This window comes from Pan troglodytes, chromosome 6 (assembly GCF_028858775.2).
Source record: "Pan troglodytes isolate AG18354 chromosome 6, NHGRI_mPanTro3-v2.0_pri, whole genome shotgun sequence".
NCBI lineage: Eukaryota > Metazoa > Chordata > Mammalia > Primates > Hominidae > Pan > Pan troglodytes.
In genome coordinates, this window is record NC_072404.2 from 41,258,485 (window position 1) to 41,280,957 (window position 22,473).

Below are 22,473 nucleotides of genomic sequence, written 5' to 3' on the forward strand. Positions count from 1 at the left end.
AAAATAAAGACCACTTACAAGATATAGAAAATTACCTCAAAAGACCAAATCTAAGAATTATTAGTGTTCAAGAGAGACTTAAGCAAGAGCAAGGGGTAGAAAATTTATTTAAAGAAATAATCACAGGAAACCTTCCTAAACTTCAGGAAGGTATAAATATCCAAGTCTAGGAAAGTCAGAGAATACCAAACAGATTTGACCCAAACAAGACTACTCCAAGGCATATAATAGTCAAATTCTCAAAGGTCAAGGACAAAGAGAAGATCCAAAAGCAGCAAAAAAAGAAAAAGCAAATAACATATAAGGGAGCTCCAATTCACTTGGCAACAAATTTATTAATGGAAATCATATAGGGCAGGAAGGAGTAAAGGACATTTTCAAACTGCTGGAAAACAAAACAAAACAAAACACACAACTGTCATCTAAGAATGCTGATTGCAGCAAAGCTTTCCTTCAAATATGAAGGAGATACAAAGCCTTTCCCAGATAAACAAAAGCTGAGAGAATTCACTACCACCAGGCCCATCTTATAAGAAATGCTAAAGAGAATTCTTCAGTTTGGAAGAAAAAAACACTAATGTGCAAAAAGAAGACATTTGAACGTATAAAACCCACTGGTAAAATTAAGTATACTTGCAAGCCCAGAATATTATAATACTATAAATGCAGTGCACAATTCATTCATAACTCTAGTATAAAGCCCAAAAGACAAATATATAAAAAACAATAACAGCTACAGCAACCTGGTAAGAGACAGGTAATATAAAAATATGTAAGTTGAGACAATTAAAAGTCAAAATGCAAGAGAGGGATGGAGTTAAAGTGCGTTTTTTTGGTTTTGGTTTTTTCTTTGTTTCTATTATTTTCTTTGTGATATAAGATAAGTTTTCATTGCTTTAAAATAACTTGTTATACCTACAAGATGTTTTATGTAAGCATCATGGTAACCACAGTGCAAAAACCTATAATAGATTCACTAAAAATGAGAAGCATGAATCAAAACATACTACCAGAGAAAATCATTTAACCACAAAGATAGGAAGAAATAAAGAAAGGATGAGAGGAGTTGCAAAACAACCAGAAAACAAGCAACAAAATGACAATAATAACACTGTATATAAATTAACTCAATTCTCCAATTGAAAGCCATAAGGTAGCTGAATGGAAAAAGAAGCAAGACTAACTATCTTCTACCTGCAAGAAACTCACTTCACCTACAAGAAACACACTGCCTGAGAGTGAAGGAGTGAAAAAACATATTCCATGCAACTGGAAACCAAAATGAGCAGGAGTGGCTATACTTGTATAGGATAAAATAGACTACAAATAAAAGACTGTGTGTAAGAGACAAAGAAGGTCACTATATAATGATCAAGGGGTCGATTCAGCAAGAGGATGTAAGAATTATAAACATCCATGCACCCAACACCAGAGCTCCACTATATAAAGCAAACATTAATAGATCTAAAGGGACAGATAGACTACATCACAATAATAGTTGGGAACTTTAACACTCCACTCTCAGTAATGGACAGATCATCCACAGAGAAAATCAACAAAGAAACAGCAGAGTTAAACTACACACTAGACCTAATGGGCCTAACTGACATTTACAGAAAATTCACCCACCTGCTACAGAATACACATTCCTTTCATCAGCATATGGAACATTCTCCAGAATAGATCATATCTTAGGCCACAAAATTCTGATGAAAATATTCAAAAAAGTAGGAATCATATCAAGCATCTTTTCTGATTACAATATAATAAAACAGACATCAGCAACAAGAGGAACCTCAGAAACTACACAAACACATTGAAATTAAATGACCTGAATGACCAATAGGTCAATGAAGAAATTAAGAAGGACTTTTTTTAAGTCTTCAAACAAATAAAAATAGAAATAAAACATATCAAAATCTATGAGACAAAGCAAAAGTAATACTAACAGGGAAGTTTGTAGCAATACACGCCTATCTCAAAAAGTAGAAGGTCGGGCATGGTGGCTCACACCCTGTAAGTCCTGTGCTTTGGGAAGCCGAGGCAGGAGGATTGCTTGAGGCCAGGAGTTTGAGACCAGCCTGGACAACATAGCAAGAACCCATCCTTATAAATTATTTTTTTAATTAGCTGAGTATGGTAGCATGTACCTGTGGTCCTACCTAATCAGGAGGCAGAGGCAGGAAGATTACTTGAGCCCTGGAGTTTGAGGCTGTAGTGACTATGATCATGCCACTGCCCTCCAGACTGGATGACAGAGTAAGACTTGGTCTCAAAAAAAAATAAAATAAAATAAAAAATAAAGTAGAAAGACAGTATCTCAGTGGCATGCACCAAGGCCACGGAGCCCTGCCGCCTGCCTGGGAAGCTGTAAGGGACAGCATGTGGTTCACATTTCGGAGCCCAAAGTAGGACACACAGCTCAGCCTCTTTGCCAGGATGATAAAGGACAATGGGAAGAAACCAAAATTGCAGGGCCGAAAAAATTTCAGAGGCTTTAATAAAAACACAGGCTTTGAAGTTAGGAATGAGGCAAGCTCCGTAAGAGCCAAATCAAGACCCACAAATTGAATACATAGAAAGCATGATAAATGGAGCCCCAATTAAAGAGCAGCTTGGCTGTCTGCTGGAGGCTTCGTGGGTGGCAGTCTTCCTTCCCTGTCCCTCTCTAGACTCTATTCATTCACCCCTTCCCTCCCCCAGCATTCATGGACATGCTCTCACCATGATGGATGGCTCACACAGGCTCTGCCCTCAACAGAGCTCAGGCAATTCACAGAGCTAACGCTTCTTTGCCTTGCAAAAGAGGAGCAGTAACGCATTAATAATAATAAAATAATTCATTTTATCATGCAAAAAGCAATCACCAGCACCTACCCATGCCGAACGCCTTCTGAGCCCTTTCTGGCTCCTTCCTTTGTGACCTCCCCTTTGCCTCTTCTCTCCATGCTTCTCCTACCCAACCTGAGCTCAGGCCATCCCAAATTCCTCCAAGCACATGCTTTTCCTTGTGCCTGCAATGCCCTCCCCTACCTTGTCTGTCTGAAAAACTCCCACCCACACTTCAAAACCTCACCTTGCAATCACCAGCCCCTGCCCCAGCCCCTTCAGCATCTTTCTATTTCTACACTTATGTTGTATTATACAGCATCTACCTGTCCCCACCAGACCAGGAGCTCCTTGACTCTGAGGACCATGTCTTGCTCATCTCTGAATTCTCAGTGCCGAGCACAGTGCCTGGCACATGGTGGATACTCATTAAATGTGCACTAATAAATGAATAGGAAACACAAGGGTAAGATGTAGTTCCAGTTTGTTAGAAGAGGTATGATCCATATGCAAGTAACCACACCATAAGGAAAATGTAATGAAACCACAGGTGAACTATCTAGACAACTATCAGATTTCAGAGGATAAGAGAAATTATCTGAGCCTGGTGAGTAAGTGAAGAACACACATGAATAAAGCCATAAGAGTTGATGTAGAAGTTCCACAAGCAATTTTCTAGAACTCTCTGGGATGTTAGGGTCCCTGTTTGCCCTCTTGTATTCCTGGAGCAGGGAATGAATTTGACAGCTGGGTTGTGCGCGTGCTTTCAGGCAGTCTGGTCATGCTGGAGTTTAGGGAGAAGAAAGCCCACGAAGGGACTAACTAGATATTGCAGAGTTTCTTTCCCCTCTGCTTGATAAAGGGACTACCTAGCATTGCAGAGCTTCTTTCTCCTTCTGCCCTGATGTTTTTTGCCTCCCTCATTCTTTCTGTTCAGGTGAAGCAGAGCAACTGGGCAGTTAGAAGCTGACCCTTTGGAAACTGAATTCTGTCACAGATGGCCTGTGGCTGTATGTTATTTGAGGCTCAGATTCCTCCTCTGGAAGCAGGACATAAATGCCTACCTCAAAGGTATTGTAGGAATGAAACGGAACAGGCATGTCCTATCTGTCAGGGTTCAGAGCAGGAAGCAGAAACCACGCTAGCCAGAAAGGGATTGAAGACAGGGAATTACACACTCACGAAAGCATGTGGAGGAGTGGGCTGGAGGCTGGGCCCTGGGGAGTTACTCCCAGAATGCACAACACTGGTTTCCCATGCCACAGTCAGGAGCATGGGGAATCAGAGGTCCCACCGCGAGAATGGTTAAGTTCCCAGCTATGAGGCTGCAGGCCAACTAATGGTCTCCCCTGACATGAATTCATGAGGGTTGGGGAGGCCCAGGTGGAGGTGGGGCAGCTTCCCATAGAAAGGCCTGGAAGGGGCGAGAGTGAGGACACACAGACCTGCATCTGAGCCCCATGGATACCAGCCCTTTAGGCAAGGACGAGGTGAGACGAGGCGGACCTCTTGTGTAAATCAAGCTAAAAGCAATATGGAACAATTCAAACAAATCAGTAAGTCCAACAAAGTTCATTTCCCATAGATGACCTATCAAATGCTTTTATTACAATACCAAAGTCTTTCTCTGCAACCATTGGTTGCCCTAAGAACATGCTTGATCATCTACTGAGCACTGCCCAGAGACTCTAAGAACAAACTACACGAGACTTTGAGTGTTTCTGGAGGGCCTGTGTGTGGCCAGTGAGTGAAGCAACCAGGGAGATTTGGGCCCATTACAATTATTGAATATGATAAAAACCCACAGGGAAATGGTCTGGGGATATCTTGGACTTTACGGCATTTTAGACGTAATTTGTGATGGTCTAGAGTTTCCTGAGGCAATATTTTTCTGCCTCATGAGCCAAAGGAGTAGACATTCAAGACCCTGAACTGGGATTACCCCTCCACTGTGATGCTCCCCCATGGCCCCTGCAAGCCCCTCATCAGTAGTGAGACCAGTCCTTGCTGAGGAAGGCATTTTGCACAGAAGCAGCTGAAAACTGCCCCTGCCTTGCTCCCAACACTCACGACATCACTGTGCACATTCTATTCAGCCCTGGATTCTGGGAAAACCGTTCAGGAAAGAACCACACGGATAAAGACCCTGTTCTTTTCATTCACGTGGTACAGGGCAGCTCCTGAAAAACATGCAGATAATCAATCTTCCCTTTCTTCCTTTCTCCTCCCTTCTTTCCTGCCTTCATTTCGTCTTCTTTCCTCCCTTTCCTTCCTTCCATCACTATCTCCCTTCTCCTTTCCTTCTTTTCTTCCTTCCTTTCTCCATTTATTTTCTCAACAAATATTTATTATGCACCTGCTATAACCCAGAAATGTTCCAGGGCCTGGGCATAGAATAAGGCAAAAATCTATGTCCTTACTGAGCTTGCATTCTACTCTGGGTGACATGTCATAAACAAATATGGGACATCATACTGGGTAGTGATGAGCGATACAAAGAAACATGGAGCACAGTAACATGGATGGAGTGGGGCATAGACAGAGTCTTTTAGATGAGGGCTTCAGGAAAGGCTTCTCTAAGGAGAAGGCAAGGCAGGGGGCAGCAGGTGCAAAGGCCCCAAGGCAGGGAAGTTCTGGCTAGGTTTGAGGAGCAGAAAGGTGGCCATTGTGGCTGCAACCAAATGAATGAGGGGAAGGGAATACGTAGTTGGGCTGGAGGGCAGCAAGGCTGGATCCTGCAGGACTTTATACTCCGTGACAAGGACTGGGCTTTTATTCAAGGGTAAGGAGCACTCTGGAGGTTATGAGCAAGGGAAGGAGATAATCTGACGCTCATTTTAAAAAATCCATTCTGTATACATGCTCAAGTATTTAGGGGGAAGAGTACTCATGTCTACAATTTACTTTGAAATGCATCAAAAAACAAGATGGATTGAGGGACAGAGAGAGGAACAAAGAGATGGAGAGATCTATGATAAAACAAATAATGCAGTAAAATGTTCGTAGTTGAATCTAGAGGTGGTATAAAAATATTCCTTAAAAAATTTATTCTTTTCTGTGTGAAAATTTTCATAATAAAGTGTTAAAAAGACATTCACTCTGGCTGCTGCACGGGGACACACTGGAAGACAGAGTGGGTACTGGGAGGTGCCTGTGGCCACAGGCTATGGGCTGTGGACCAAGTAGGTGGCCAGGGATGAGGGGACTCATGAAATTAAAGAGCCTCCTATTTAATGGGAAATTACAATGGGGAAAGACAGCAGAAAGTTTGTTTGAAAGGGCATTCGGGCATCAAGGAGTAAGTGGAATCAGTTGTGAGCTGGGACACAGCTAATGCAGGTGTGTAGGTGCCTCTTCAACCTGCTGTGTGGCCTTGAGCAAATGACCTGATCTCTCTGAGCCTCCATTTCCTAGATAGTAAAATGAAGGTCCAGAATATACCATACAGTGTTCTTTTCAATAGTATCCCTCACATAATTGTACTAGGAGAAGGCTGGAAACATAGTAGATACTTAATAAATGCGGGTTCTCCTAAAATGGGGCATGGAGAGCACTTGAAAATAATTGGTGATATTAATAGCCACTTGAAACACAAACTCTGCTAGGTTAAAACAACAAAGATGACATTAATTCCACTAACATTAATTCCATATAATATCAATATTGTACTAAAACAAGGAAGGCGATCTGCAACTGCCATGATAAATTTTTTATAATTTAAAAAATCCTTAAATAACACAGGAGCCCTTAGTCAAGGAAGAAATAAAAGAAAATACATGAGGTTCCCCTTTAACCTCTGAGAGGACTCCTGGACACTTTCAAGCATAATGCATCAATCTGTATCCTCTAAGCCCGGCTTCCAGTCTATATAAACACACTTCGCTTCCAGTAGTCTTTCTGACTATTACTGACGTTAATAAAAAGAAGGAACAAATTTCAATCCAAAGCTTACAGTCATAGCCTCAACACTTTGTGATCTCACTATTGACTTTCCTATGTCTTCAAACTTTTAAATTTTGGCTAAACCCAAGAGTAAAAACTGCCAAAATGGTATAGACAATACATCCTTTTATAAAGATATTGGAAAGTTCCTATGATATGTCCAGTAAATTGAAATTTCTGTGCCAAACCAGCTTGAATCAATTGATTACTCCAAGCTAAAACATTCCCTCCAATTCTCTTTCTTTCTCTCTTCTCATTCCTTTAACTCTCCCTTCCCCCAAATCCCCCTGGAATTGCCTCACTCTCCTGAAACCTCTGACTCAGCTGTATAAATAACAGGAAAAATAATTAGAAGTCAGGAGGTCAAATGCTCCAAATGCCCGTTTGACAATTCGCTCTTTTCCCACCAGTGCTTGGCGTCTTGGTTTCCTTGTGGGAGCAGTTTTTGTGAGTCCGAGTCACTCAGGTAGTGGAAAAACGGTCCAAGAGTGGCATTTTGAGCCTGGTAAGAATCCTGGTTCAAATTCCACACTGGGAGGGATGCTGTCTGTCAGGGCAGCTTGTCTGCTTTGCTACACAGGTCAGGGAACAGCGAAGAATCCAGGAGGCTTCTGTTGGGTACTAACTGAGATGCTTGCCCCACCCAACCTTGGTGATTTAATGTTCAGGGAGTTTTGATGTGTTTGATGACTTTAAAACACAATAATAATTGCAAGATTAATTATCTTTTAAGATACCAGGCCCAGCGTTTTATAGGATTAACTCATTTGATCATCACAATAACCCCATAAAGTAGACACTAGTATTGTCTGTCTTCTGTAGATGAAGAAACCAAGGCACAAAAGGCAAAGTGACTGGCCCAAGGTCACAAAACCAGTGAGTGGGAGGGCTGGGAGTTGAACATGGGCAGACCAGATGCTTCACCAGTACATTATATCTTTTCAAACTCAATCCAGTCTCCTCTTCCAGTACTGGTCACCCCACATTAGTTCCATTAACATCCCCAAGGCCAAGCCTCATGGCTGGTGATAAAACTGCTTACCTGTCCAGACACGGTAGCTCACACCTGTAATCCTAGCACTTGGGGAGGCCTAGGAGAGTGGATCGCTTGAGGCCAGGAGTTCAAGACCAGCCTGGCCAACATGGTGAAAACCCAGGGATCTCTATTAAAAATATAAAAATTAGCCAGGCATGGTGGCGCATGCCTGTTATCCCAGCTATTTGGGAGGTTGAGGCATGAGAATCGCTTGAACTTGGGAGCCGGAGGTTGCAGTGAGCCAAGATCACACCACTGTACTCCAGCCTGGGTGACAGAGCAAGGCTCTGTCTCAAAAACAAACAAACAAAAAAAACAAGAACAAAAATTGCCTACCCTGTGATCAGTTACATCCTCTGACTTAAACAGGTGCTGAGCATTTCCTAGCAATATATAAAAATAAAGTAATAAAAACAACAAACTTGAATCCAGCCAGAATTCAGACTTAAATGTCTATAGACACTGACAGACCGAGTTGGCCCCAATGAAGTCAGGAGGTCAAATGCTCCAAATGCCCCTTTGACAATTTGCTCCTTTTTCACCAGTGCTTGGCATCCTGGTTTCCTTGTGGGAGCAGTTTTTGTGAGTTTTGTGAGTCCAAGTCGCTCAGATAGTAGAAAAAAATGAATGATCCAAGAATGGCATTTTGGGCCTGGTAGGAATCCTGGTCTGAATTGAAGTCGGACCGTGGGAAAGACAGCAGAATCCCCTGAGCAAAACTTCATCATGAGGGGCAAGGAATCTGATGCTGCAGCCCAGCCCAGCTGTGGGACCCCACACGAGGAGTAAGTGAGATTCTGGGCACAAAATGACCCCAAATCCCTGACATATACATGCTGCTACTTAAGTGTCAGGTATATATCCTGGGATAAAAGAGGTGTGTCACTCGAAGGAGCTTGAAGAGTCTTGCTCTGCTCTCAGCTGATTTTAACGTCAAGGGAGGTGGGGGTAGGTGTGGGAGTGGGAGGTGCTCGCACTCCCAGGAGAGCAACTTGGATTCCATGTGCAGAGCCTGAGAAGAGTTGCAGCTTTCTAGCACTGAAACTTGGGATGGCCTGCCAGCTGCAAATCCCCTGAGGGTGGTCAGGTTTCCTTGACCCTGAGCCTCAGAAAGCCCCAGTGGCCCAGCTCTTCCACCCTTGGGCAATGGTGTGGGCAGCAGGGTAGGGTTCGGCTCAGAGGGGCATCTCTGAGATACCTACAGGGCCATCTGTTTACCAGCCATGGTAGCCAGCAATGACAAGAACTGATTCTCAGATGCATGCATGCGCCCCTCGAGCCTTTCCAGATAATGCAGCTCAGGGAGGGAAATTCTTCCCAAGACTGAAATGCTTACAGATCAGTTGGTTGGAACTCATAGCCTTCAAGGGCCTGCTTAATGCAGCCACCTCCATACTCACTGGCTCGTGAAGCCTGAGTAGTCAGGACATGGACATTTCGAAGCTGGGGAATTCTGACTTTGATATTAAGTGGGTGCTGAAAACATAAGGCAAAGTGTCCCTGTCTCTGGATTATATCTCTGGTCAGCTTCAACCCCCATGATTGTCTGCATGATACAACATAAGACTGGCATTAAAAAGCGCTATGGGAAAGAATAAAAGTGCCACAAGCACCTGCTCTTCTCCTAGGGACCCCTCCAGGCATCTGTTCATGCCAGTATGCCTCAGCTCCATGACATTCTGGGCACCATTTAATTCTGTCCTTGGCTCTTGCTCCTTTTCTCCCTCCCTGGATGAATTATCTGTTTTTGGCTGTCTATTTAAGTTCAATACTATGCACCACCTGTTCCAGTGTTGCAACTATGGGGGAGACCTTCCTGGTTCTGCAGCCCAGTGGGCCCTCCCCATGCCTAGGCTCCCTCCTTGGAGAGAAGGAGAATAGAATACAAAGAGCCTGGGTCTTCAGCATTTTAGAACCATCTTCATGCATTGACCTGCGAATGCCAAAGCCTGCCCAGCCACACCCTGCAACTGGCAGTGAAGCCACTAACTCTGGATGAAGCCTGGTGTGGGTCTAGCTTAATCACAGGGACCATCTCAAGTCATCTGACTGGTCTTCATGTGCTGCTTTCCACCCGCCCAAACACCAGCTCACACAAGGCTCCTTCAAGGACTTGATTTAATACCTCTGCTTTACAACAGAGCAAAATGAGATTCACAGAGTCCATACAGCAAGTCAGGAGTAGAGCCACTGGAGTTACAATTCAGCTCTTAGCTGCTACAAACAGCCATGCTTATTCCTCTGCTTGTTTCCTCTGGGATTCAGTGAATGAACTTGAACCAGGTCTAGGAAGATCACTAGCCAAAAGGTTGTTTTCTACAGCATAACACACCTGGGAAGGGAAACCTAGAGAGCGGCATAGAATCTGCAAACCTGGCAGCCTGCAGATCTTTTCTCAAGTAGGAACCCTGAGGCAGAGGTGAAATCATTTTTATTTGGTCCTTTAATGCTTTAGTTTAGCTTTGGCATCAATCGTTCACCAATTTCCTTAAGTATTTGTGTCTCATATTTAATGAAATCATTTTCAATAACAATACCCCAGGATGTAGGATCTTGTGATGAGTGACAAATATAACCCTGTGTTTTAAATCTTTATTAGCAGCATCACAAATTATTGGTTCATTTACCAGGTGAAGTAAATTAACATCAGCTTTTATCATATTATGATAAATTATAAATAACTTACAGCTAAATAAAGTCTATCCCTTGCCAAGCTCCAATAACTCTGTAGTAAAATGACTGTCAGACCTCAATAGCTACCAGCATTGAACTATCTGATGTTGCCGACACGCTTCCATGAGGGAAACCCAAAACTATGCCCATTTCACAAGGGGACCTCTCCTATTAAATAGTAAGATGACAAGATCAGGTGAAATCCACATAGATAATCTTCCTTGCTCTGCAGACTGGCCTGTGCATTTATCTCCCCCTTGGAGACAAGAAAACATCCACAAAGTGAAGGTAAGGATTTGGAAATTGTATCAGTAGTCATTTGTGCTGTATAAATCTTTTTTCTGCCATTCCCCTAAAGTCCTGGTAGGCATTTTCTTACCTTGACCTCAAACTTCTCCCTAAAGGGTAGCCAGCAACTTTTAGGGTCCAACTTTTGGATCAAACATGAGCACCTACACAGGTACCTCTGGACTCCCTGACACACGGCATCACCACCTCATTTTAGGGAGTTGAGACTCCTAACACCTGCAGGGCTAGTGTGAAAACCATGCTTCCATGCCCCTCAGCATCCTGGTACAAATTCCAAATTACTTGCATGGCAAAGCCTTTGGGGGTAAGTTTGGTGCTATTCCTGACGGTGAGGGATGCAGGATTTCAAAGTAGGCCTACCACCAGGGAAGAGAAGCCCCAGAGTTCATAAAGTCCCCTTAGTTGAGTCTTCCTGTGGGTGTGGCTGTCCCTAGACTTTCATTCATAGGCCAGGTTATAGGGCCTAACTTGGAATCTTCTGGTGTTTGAATTACCATGTGCAGCCCATCCCTTGTTGCTGACAGCATTATACCTTTGGGCTTTGGCCACGTGGCTGAGAGAAAACATACTGAGTTTCTACTATAAATTACGTACATGTTCCTCAAGTCTCTGGCTCTAAAGTCTAACCATCATGATCATTTTTAAAAAGTGTTTTTTATGTGTGTGAATTGGAAAGGCCAGGAATTTCCACAACGGTTCTGACTTTGAACTCTAATATATTTTTTAAATTAAACTAATTTAATTTTCTTTAAAGGATGAAAAGTCTCTGTTAAATCTAGATTTTAAAAAATTCTTATTTCACCATCTGTGATAGCTGTGTTACTTAGACCTTAGTTAATTTCCTACTTTTTTCCGTGTTTCTAAACAGTTGGTGAAAACATCTTCTTACTTTCTTACAAAATTATCTAATCATTGAAAAATCAATTTGTATCTTTTTTGGCAAATATCTTTTGGGTATGAGACATTTCATTTGTAATTTTGCTATAGGTCAAAAAGCTTGGTATTCCTTCCTAATGCCTCATCTTTTTCTTAAAGTGAAACACGTTTCTTTCACTCTAAGAGAGGGATCATACTGACTTCAAATGGAGCTTGAAAGAACTCAATGAGATGTGTATACACTCCAACTACCAAAGACTTGGGCACATAATAGGTACTCCTGCCTTCAATATTTTCTGTAGCAAGAACATATTACCTAGTTGCTCTCAATTTCTGCTGAATCACCTGGGGATCTAGAAGGTGAAAACTGAGAGTCCTAGCAAAAACTAAGACTGACAGTGGCCAATCCCCCATGAATAAAGTTACTGGGATTGGGACTGATAAGTGTGCAAACCAAGTACCCACTGGGTGTAGATGTGATACCACCCAAAGGGACAGAAATTCAACTCGAGGAAAACACATTCCACATGTTTGATGAAAAACACTGAATTTCGCTAGATTTCTGCATGATGAAGGGTGAGAGCATTTTAAAACAGACCATTATGGAAAAACATGAAACAAATATTTGAGACCAAGAAAAAAGAAACATTGCATTGAATACTACGAGGAAGAGTGAACCTCTGAAAGGAATCTTCTGTCTGAACAAGAGGGCATTTTTCAGAGAGTGCTTGGCCTTCTTAATTGGATGTAAGAAAAGAGTATCCATGTGTATGAAACAGAAAGCTAAATAAGGGAAAGACAGGCTGAGATAAAAAGACAACATGATGATAACTATAAAGGGAGATGAAAAAGACAATAGAGGAAACCCAAAAAGACAATGAAAGAATTAAAATCCTCATTGTGGGCAGCAGGGAGTAGATTAGAGGCTGCAAGAAACAGAACCAATATATGAAGGGTAAACTAGAGAAACTATCCCAGAATGCAGAGGCCCAGGACAAAGAGATGAAAATGAAAAAAGATATGAGAAGTCAGGAGGACAGGAAATTGATAATCACCTATAAACATTACAAGTGTCTTTGAGGTACAAAAAATTAAAACATTTTAATTAATGGTATAATTTTTAAAGACATTTCCTGAGGGAAAGAAGATGTTCCACTGTTCAGGATGAAGGAGTCTTCACTAGTCCAAAATCAATGAAAATAAGCCCACGTCTACATATTTTTGGAAAAATATTTTAATTTCAATAACAAATTTTTTTAAGTCCCACAGACAGCTAAATTGCATGCAAAGGAGTAACACTTAAGCTGGCCTCAAGCAACTGTGCAATTCTGAGGACCAGAATACAAAATTCCACTACAAATTTCCAAGCAGGAAAAGGGTGATGGAAAATGCAGACAAAGTGTCTTTCATGTGGGAAGACATTCCAGTTATACAGCATCCACGTGTCCTTACAGAGCAAAATGATTGAAGGCACGCACTAACAAAGACAGCAATCAAATTAGCAACCTTAAAGCATTTTCCTTCACTCAGTTGGGTGCAAGACTCAGGCAGTTATTTGGATTATGTGTTGCAGGTAGATTCTGCAAACTATTTGGTTGATGCAAAAGTAATTGTGGTTTTCATCATTACTTCAATGGCAAAAACTGCAATTAATTTTGCACCAATGTAACAGCATTAACTTGGCCCTGTTAAAGTTCCTGCTTCTTTCCAATAATAGAAAATGTATTTCTAACTCCACATTCTTCCCTTCGTGTAGAGGAAAACCCCTTGCATTTCATGACCATGGGTTCCATTCCATCACTTTCTAACAATGACAAAATGTTTTACACAGTTGGAATACTTTGTCAAGAGAACCGTTCAAATAAATGCTTAAATGCAGCTTTGTGTAGCAGCATAGATGATCAATGCTTATCGTCCAAGAGCTGGAGTGATTTTGCATCTTTCAGAGTTATTTGTTTAATGAACTGAATCACTGAGCTTTCTAATTAATAAAGATCAGGAACGGATATCCTCATCATATAATCTTCCTGCCAGAAATTGTGAATTTCCTTCATTAAGTGTGCTTGAAAATCAAATACACAATATAATCTTGACTATGTTTAAAAATGGATAGAAAAAAAGCTGTCAAGACATATGCCAATAAATTAGCAGTGATTATACATCAGTGATAAAAGATGGGAAATCTTTTGCTTCTTTTTTTACTTTCAGTACATTTTCTAAATGACATGCACAATGTACCTTTAGCTTTATAATCAAAAAGAAATAAGCTTTTAATAACTATTATTTGTAATGTATTTGTCATCTAATTATAACTGTGAAAAAATATGTAACTCAAAAGGATTAGCAATAAGTACACAAATGTGCTAACAGCAATGATATCTAGGTGGCAACATACAGGTTGAATTCGTTTTCTTCCTGCTACATTTCCATATTTCAAAATTCTCAATACTAGCAATAAATAACAGAAATTCAACATATGGATTTTTTTTCTTTTTCTATCCTGGTCAAGAGCATCAAGAATGAAGACGATGTGGGTGAGCTGCACTTTTCGGGGTCTTCAAATGGGTCCTGCACTAGCGGCAGGAAAGCCACAGGCCTGCCTTCCTCCACAAAGTCTGGATGGCTACTGATCCAATCAAGTGGCTCCCTCGCCCCGAGTCCTCCTTTGTGGTCAGGACAGTGTCCCAGGAACTCCTGGCAAACAATTTCACTGAGCGTCCTTGAAGAATCCACAAGCCATGAGTACCTTCCTCATAAGCCATAGACTCCCCGGGACCCGCTCCGCTCAACCCCGGTGAGTGCCTCTCTCCTCCACCCAGGTCAGTAGGAGCTTGAGGAGGTGAGGGGGCCGGCCCTTGAGACCATCGCTGCAGTGTGTTTTCCTAAGCTAAGAAAAGCAGCCCCACTGACAGAAAGGTGAAATGTGAACTAAAAATAGAGTGGCGCTAGCCCAGGCCGTGGGGGTTGAGGCAGCAAACGGCAGACACAACAGAAGGGCTGGCTGAACTGAGGACAGACGGCTCCTCCCGCCCCCACATCTGTCTCCACCAGACCCTGTCTTCTGTGGCTTCCACCAATGCTTGGGGCGGACCTCAGAGCCCAGCATCTCTCTCTGTTTGTTTCAGAGCGCTGCTGGCATCCCAAGACGATTCCAAAGGGTTGGTTCAAGAAAGAGAAGCCACTCCTTTCTGTGGCTCTTGCTGGCCCTAGGGAAAAGTCATTCTTACCTGGAGAATTGAAGAAGCCCTTGCTAAAACAGAACATTACCAGGGCCGGAAATGTCCAGTGGAGTTCCAGAAAAATGCATTCCACAACTGAAATCCCAAATCTGCTCTTGCTGGCCCAGCGAGGCTTTCCAGGAAAGAAGTCCCATTGGGCTTTTCTTGTACTATAAGCAGCAGACAGAATGGGAGCCAGTCTGGGATGAGACAGGCCACGCTTGAAAATTTCATTTTCTACATCTGTACACATGGGTGCGTTGCTACCACCGCATTGTAGCGCTGTGCCCGCTGCAGACGCCCGTGACTTACTTCCTGTGAACAGCAAACACAAGTCACTGAAATTTCGAGATATATCAGAAGGACCCAAATTATCTTTCGGGTGTTTGCTTTCTCTTTTAAAAAGTGTGCTACAGACTGATATCGATAAGCTAAAGATGCACATTGAAGCTCCTAAAAGAACTGCTTTTGGGGGTCTCAGCCAGAACCCCTGCAGCAAAGACAATTCTGTTTTGGGAGTTTCAATTGAACAGGTGTAGGCAGAGAGAAGGGACCCCAAGCAGATTATGAGGCAGCTCAGGACCAGCAATGGCAGAAGTCATGGTCAGCCCCAGCTCTGAAGGAACAGGAAGAAAATGCTGTTACCTACAATTTGTTACTGGTAAGGAATAAGAAGCGAGTAGGGTTTCAAACTATTCAAATGCCTGCAGAGCACAGGCCCATCACCATCACACCATAGCACAGGAAGGCTAATGTGAGCAGGTGGCACAGGCTGCCGTGGCAGGCCACTCAGCTCAAATCCCTGTCTGCCCATCAGTGGTCCATACTCCAGCCCTCTAGCTCTGTATAAAAGTATCTAAAAGAAGCAAATCTATACACCTTGTTAAATCCTATATTGTCCCCATATAAATTCAACTTTGTCTAACTCAGGCCGCACTGATTTTCAACCCTGACTCAACAGTTTGAACCCACTCTATAGCTTAGTGATCGCAGAACCAGTGTGAATTCTCTAACACTTCTGGCCTCAGGCATTTTGGATAAGGGCTGCTGCTTAGATTTTCATCGTAAAACCTGGGAATGACTGGTTCCCGCCCCACTGCTCACTCCTCTTCCCCTCCAAGTTTCCAAGCAGATGGAAACAAAGGACCGGCTCTATGATTATGGGGCAAGGTTTTGATATCCCTAATCCAGAGCTCTTTGGAAAAAGCTGAATTAGAGCTTGACCCTGAGGCTTAGGCCCTTCATTCAGTTCCTGTTCTCTTGTCCTCTGATCAAAGATGAGTGGGCTGCAGGGTGACCCCAGGTTGCCTTGGCCACCAAGTCATATGGTCAGCAGAGGAGGAAACACAGAAAGACAATGTGGGTGGGCCACCCAGGGAATGCGGTGGGCTTACTATTACTATACGGGACAGGACCTAGAAAGTGTGGGAGCATGGTGCAGAGTGCTGACCCTTATAGCCACCAACCCCAACTTAAAGTCAATAAGAGCCCACTAGGAACTCAGGTCTGAGACAAATCAGGTTAAGGTTTTTCCAGGAGATGCAGTTAGTATGGGGGTTAACACTGGGGTGAAATCTTGGTAAGACAGAATTAAAGTTCCCTTTAGAACAGTTCCTTCCAGAGGCACCTTGCTTGAGCTGTTTAAAGACACACATTTAATTTCTCCAGCAGAAAATAAATTCATCAGGAGAAAAGAAAAGCCATGTTCAATGCTGGACTACCCTTTTTCCAAGTCACCAAAGGAGATGGCCCACTTCTCCTTATAAAAATATACAATGTCTTACCTCCAAATGGCCCTTTACAATTTTTAAAAATCTTATCTTACTGTATTAAGAACATTTAACATGAGATCTACCCCTTTAGCAAATCTGTGTTTTATATGGTGTCATTGACTATAGGCACAATGTCATGCAGCAGGTCTCGAGAATGGATTTATCTGCTTAACTAGAACTTGATGTCCATCAACTAGCAAACGCCCCATTTCCCCCTGCCCCCAGCCCCTGGCCACCACCATCCTACTTTCTGCATCTATGAGTTTGGCCACTTTAGATACCTCATAGAAGTGGAATCATGCAGCACTTGCCCCTCTGTGTCTGGCTTCTTTCACTTAGCATAATGTCCTCCAGGTTCATTCAAGTTGTTGCGTATTGCAGAATTTCCTTCTTTTTTATTAAAAGCACTATCAGGGAGGTAATTTCCCACTGCACCTCTGACCACCTGCTGTGAAGTAGGCATGCCCACCAGTGGGGAGTAACGGAGAGGGGAGTGAAGGTCTGCTTTCCAGGCCCTCTGACCAGATGGCTGACCTCTGATCACCAGTTATGGTCTCTGAGCATCTGTTTCTTCTGTAAAATTAAGCGATTATATTAAATGCCACTAAGGTCTCTTCTGCCTTTGAGTGGTTACAATCCTGTGTGGATTAGATAATGCAGTGAACATGTGTCCAGGGGTGGTATCTATAGACATCCACATATGGATGTTTAAATGAATACATTTCCTCCCCAAGGCCTTTGACATTTGGGAAAAGAAGTTTGTTTAATGGTAGTTCCAACACTGAATTCCATAAGTAAAAAGCATTATTTTCAGCATCTTCCTCTGGTATGCTTTTTGGTTTTCCTTAGAAAATGCCATAATATAAATGTTAAGATCATTATAGAAAAGGAATCCTTCCTGATGAGCTTGGGATCCTATAGTAATTATATTAACCCGGGCCTTTTATTGCTGGTTAATGAAATTCTTTTAAAATTGAACCAGCTTCAAGTAAACTGATTTGCATTGATTTGGTGATGTATAGAGCTCAAGCCACTCTATGTATAAGCAAATTAAAAGCCTGAAGCCTGTATAGTCAGGCTGCATAGTCTCCGGCTGGAAAATTGATCCCATGATTCCCTCCAGGGACACTTTGCTTTGGGGTTGGTGCTGTTTAAAGAGACACAGTCAATTTCTTTGGCAGGAAATAAATTAATTAGGAGAAAAGAAAAATCTTGTTCGATGCTGCACTAAACCTTTTCCCAAGTCACCAAAGACAATTTTTCTAATGGAAAAATCATTTTGGATTCCTTCTAAGTCCATCTCACACCCCTGGAAATGACACAACAAAGGTGAAGCTTCTGTTCTAACTGAGCATCTTCCCAAGCTGTTCTCACTGCACATCCCACATGGCTCCTGGGTGGTTGGAGTTCTTGGGTAGGCTGGCCCTCCCCATCCATCCACCTGACGCACTGCAGCCTGGTGCTTTCTGTTCTCTCCTGCTTTCAGTGTCTCTTCTGCTTATGAGCATGGAGGGAGGACGAAGCAGAGAGCCACAGAGAAGCCAGGACCAGGAACTGAGGAAGTAAGAGTATCACAGGAAATGCTCATATCCTCTCTCCCTCGCCAGGAGCATGCTACATGCAGGAACAGGAAGGAGAATTAGATTCAGTCCCTGCCCATGAAAATCTTGTGGTCTGCTATGGACTGAATGTTTGTGTCACCCCAAAATGTATATGTTGAAATCCTAGCCCCCAAAATGATGGTATTAGGAGGTGAGCCTTTTGGGAGGTGGTCAGGTCATGATGGAATGAGTGCCCTTAGGGAAGAGGCTCATGGGAGCCCATTTGCCCCTTTTGCCCTGTGAGGTTGCAGTGAAAAGACGTCTGTCTATGAAGAAAGCAGGCCCTCGCCAGACACGGAATCACCAGCACATTAATCTTGGATGTCCCAATCTCCAGAACTGTGAGAAATAAATTTCTGTTGTTTATAAGCCACCCAGTCTAAGGTATTTTGTTACAGCAGACCAAGCAGACTAAGGCATAGTCCAACTTGGGAGACAGATACATAATCAAAAATTACAATGTAGTGTAATGAGGGCCATAAGAGGTACATGTTTTATTAGTCTGTTTTCATGCTGCTAATAAAAACATACCTGAGACTGGGTAATTAATAAAGGAAAGAGGTTTAATTGACTCACAGCTTCACTTGGCTAGGGAGGCCTCACAATCATGGCTGAAGGTGAACGAGGAGCAAAGTCACGTCTTACATGGTGGCAGGTAAGAGAGCTTGTGTAAGGGAACTCCCCTTTATAAAACTATCAGATCTCATGAGACTTATTCACTGTCACAAGAACAGCATAGGAAAGAGCCACCCATGTGATTCAATTACCTCCCACCGGGTCCCTCCCACGACACACGGGAATTACGGGGCTACAGTTCAAGATGAGATTTGGGTGGGGACACAGCCAAACCATATTAAATGTCCAGTGTTGCATAAGAGCAGAGGAGAGAGCCAGAAAAGTCAGTGAACAGGGAAGTTTCAGAGAGAAGGCTACCTGGGGCAGGAAGTTTGGAAGGAGGACCAGGAATCTTCTGGTAGAGAAGAGGCAGGAGGAGTGTGAGCCAAGGGACCAGCAGGAAGGTGAGACCAGGGACACGAGGAAAGGGCCTGCTTCTCCGAGCTGTGGCCTGTTTGTGGTGCAGAGGGGAAATATATGAGGGACAGAGGCAGCCAGGCATGAAAGTATATGCACTCCCTCTAAGAGTTCGTTGAGCATTCTGACCAGTATTGCCTCCTTGAAAGAGAACTCCATGGGTAGAAAGATTGGACAAAGGAAAGCCAGCAATAATTTTATTTATATAAATATTTGCTGGGTACAGTGGCTCACATCTGTAATGCCTCCAATTTGGGAGGCTGAGGCAGGAGATTGCTTGAGCCCAGAAGTTCAAGGCCAGCCTGGGCAACATAGTGAGACCTTCCTTCTCTAAAACAATTTTTTAAAAATTAGCCAGGCATGGTCATCCATGCCTGTAGTCCTGGTTACTCGGGAGGCTGAGGTGGGAGGATCACTTGAGCCCAGGGGGTCGAGGCTACAGTGAGCTATCATCATACCACTGCACTCCAGCCTGGGTGACAGAGCAAGACCAGGTCCCAAAAACAACCAGCAAATTAAATAAATACTAGCCTTTGTTTGTTGTGCATTTATCTACATGCCCATCTCATTCTAAAAAGCCTTTGGAGTTTCCAGCCATACCCCAGACAGGAAAGAATGGTGGCCTGAAATAAACCACAGCAGTGAAAATGAGGAGGAAAGGCTGGATTCAACAGACGTCTCCAAGGTGGGTTTAATGGAACTTGGCACCCCGAAGTACAGGGCAAAGGAGAGGAAGGAGTCAAGTCTGGCCCAGTGGCTGGGGACACCATGAACACCAAGAGAGGAAATATAGCAGTGGCACAGGACTTAGTGGATGAGAAATAATAAAATATACACACATACAAAGAACAATGAGCTACACCTGGCATATACCAAGTCTGAGGTTTCCACAGGTCAAGGTAGTCAGTGGGAAGGTGTGGCTGAGGAGACTCCTGGGTGTGGGGGAGTTTCTGCTCAGTGGGGCAATGGAAACCACGAATTAACGGGCCCAGGAAGATCTAGAGAAAGAAAAGAGGAAGGCTTGGGCTGTGACTCTGTGAACTGTCAGGAGTTTTAGGGCAGACGAGAAGCTGAAGAAGACCCACCCATGGAACCCAAGGTTGGAGGCGTCGGAGAACCCCTGAGAGAGAGGATTGATTGCCACAGAAGCCGCATAGGGAGTTTCCAGCAGGACTGGATGATCACAGAGACCAAATAGGATCCAGACCCAACCTCGACCATTTGTGGTCACCACTGCCCGTGGACAGAGCTGTTTCAGTGAAGCCATGGGTCAGAAGCCACACAGGAGAGCATGGACAGGGGTGGGAGGTGAGGTGTTGCAGGCCACAGAGCAGGGCTGAGAGTCAAGGGGAGCTGCAGGCAGCACTCCAGGGGAGGTGGGGCCTGCTAAGGACATTTATAAAAGGCCATACGTACAAAGGTTAGCACAGAAAAATGATAAATGTTTGAGATTATGAATATGCTAACTACCCTGATTTGATCACTATACATTATATGTATTGTAACATCACAATGTACTCCACTAAGGTGAACAATGATCATTTGTCCATTTCAAAAATGTTTAGAAAGAAAAAGTTTTAAATGTGTTTTCAGATTTCTAAATTCCAATCCCTGGGCTGCCAGGGACTAGGTGAGTTTCCTTGGGAAAGTCACCTATGTTTTCTCAGCAAGACTCCACATTAATAGAGTGAGGGCAGTGCAGTACCTGCTTCCTTCGTTGTTCCAAGGAGTACATGAGACAACACACGGGAGTGCCTGTCTCTCAGGACGTGATGGACAAACACCAGCCCTTGCTGCTATTACTAGGGAGAGGGCATTTAAGTATGTGTGCTGGTAAGGAGAACGAGTTCCAGATTTCACCCACAGACAGGGAGAAAATGATGGAAGATCTCAAAGGAGGTTGGACGGACTGGGGTCTGTAGTTTGGGTTTCAGAGTCTTAAAAAAGAGGGGGTGGCAGTTTTCAATGGGTGAAGGGAGTGAATCTGCAGGAAAAAGAACATATTAGGGGAGTTCATGCCTGAAGGCTTTGTTCTCCCTGGTCAAGTCAATGCAGGCACATTTTGGACTTCAGAGCAAAGTCACCACTGGAGAACCTACGTGGCTGAAAAGCTGCCCCATGATGAGTCATGGGCCCCTCAGCCTACTATGGGGCTACCCCTGGCTCAGCTGCAGAAGAACCAGCTTGAGGCTTGCTCTAGAGTCCACAGCAGAAGTTAGAGCCTAAGTGCCCAGTCCACAGCTTTACAACCTTTTGATCTTCTCCTTTGTAAAGCTGCATTCATTCATTCCCTAATTCACTCACTCATTCAGTAGACACTTACTGAGTGCCAGCTCTGTGCCCCACACTCAAGGAACAAAAGTGCTTTTAAGAAGCTCACAGACTAGTAAGGAAGACTGACCAATGAACAAGTAATTAGTCATGAAAACCTGTTTCTAAATTAACATACATAAGACTGGGAAGTGGAAGAGAAAAGTGATGAAAGGCAAAGAAAAGGAAGGAAGAAAGAGAAGAGTTTTTTGTTTGTTTTTTTTAGACAGAGTCTTGCTCTGTTGTCCAGGCTGGAGTGCAGTGGTGCAATCTTGGCTCACTGCAACCTCCACCTCCCGGGTTTAAGCAATTCTCATGCCTCAGCCCCCTGAGTAGCTGTGGTTACAGGCACCCACCACCACATCCAGCTAATTTTTGTATTTTTAGTAGAAACGAGGTTTCATCATGTTGGCCAAGCTGGTCTCAAACTCCTGATCTCAGGTGATCCGCCCACCTCGGCCTCCCAAAGTGCTGGGATTACAGGTGTGAGCCACTTCTCCTAGCCTGAGAAGAGACTTTATGTAGACTTGGGGAAGGTCAGGCAGAAATCACAAGTTCAGTTTTTCTCTTGGTTCTAGCTGTTTGCAGCTAGTGAGTCAACAGTTTGATCTGTGGCCAGTAAGATTAACAGTAAGCATCAGTCCATGCATCAGCTAGCATAGGTTCAATTATGCTGTGGGAATAACTACCCCAAAATCTCAGTGATGTAACACACTAGATTATTTCTAAGTCAAATTTGCTATTTTCTCAAAGATCACACTTTTATGGACACTTTGTCCTTATTGACATGCCTAGATGAAAAGGACCAAGATGTGAAGGAGGAAAAGACATATTAGAAGTCAGCTGATACATAGGAAATACCTCCAAGTGGTGAA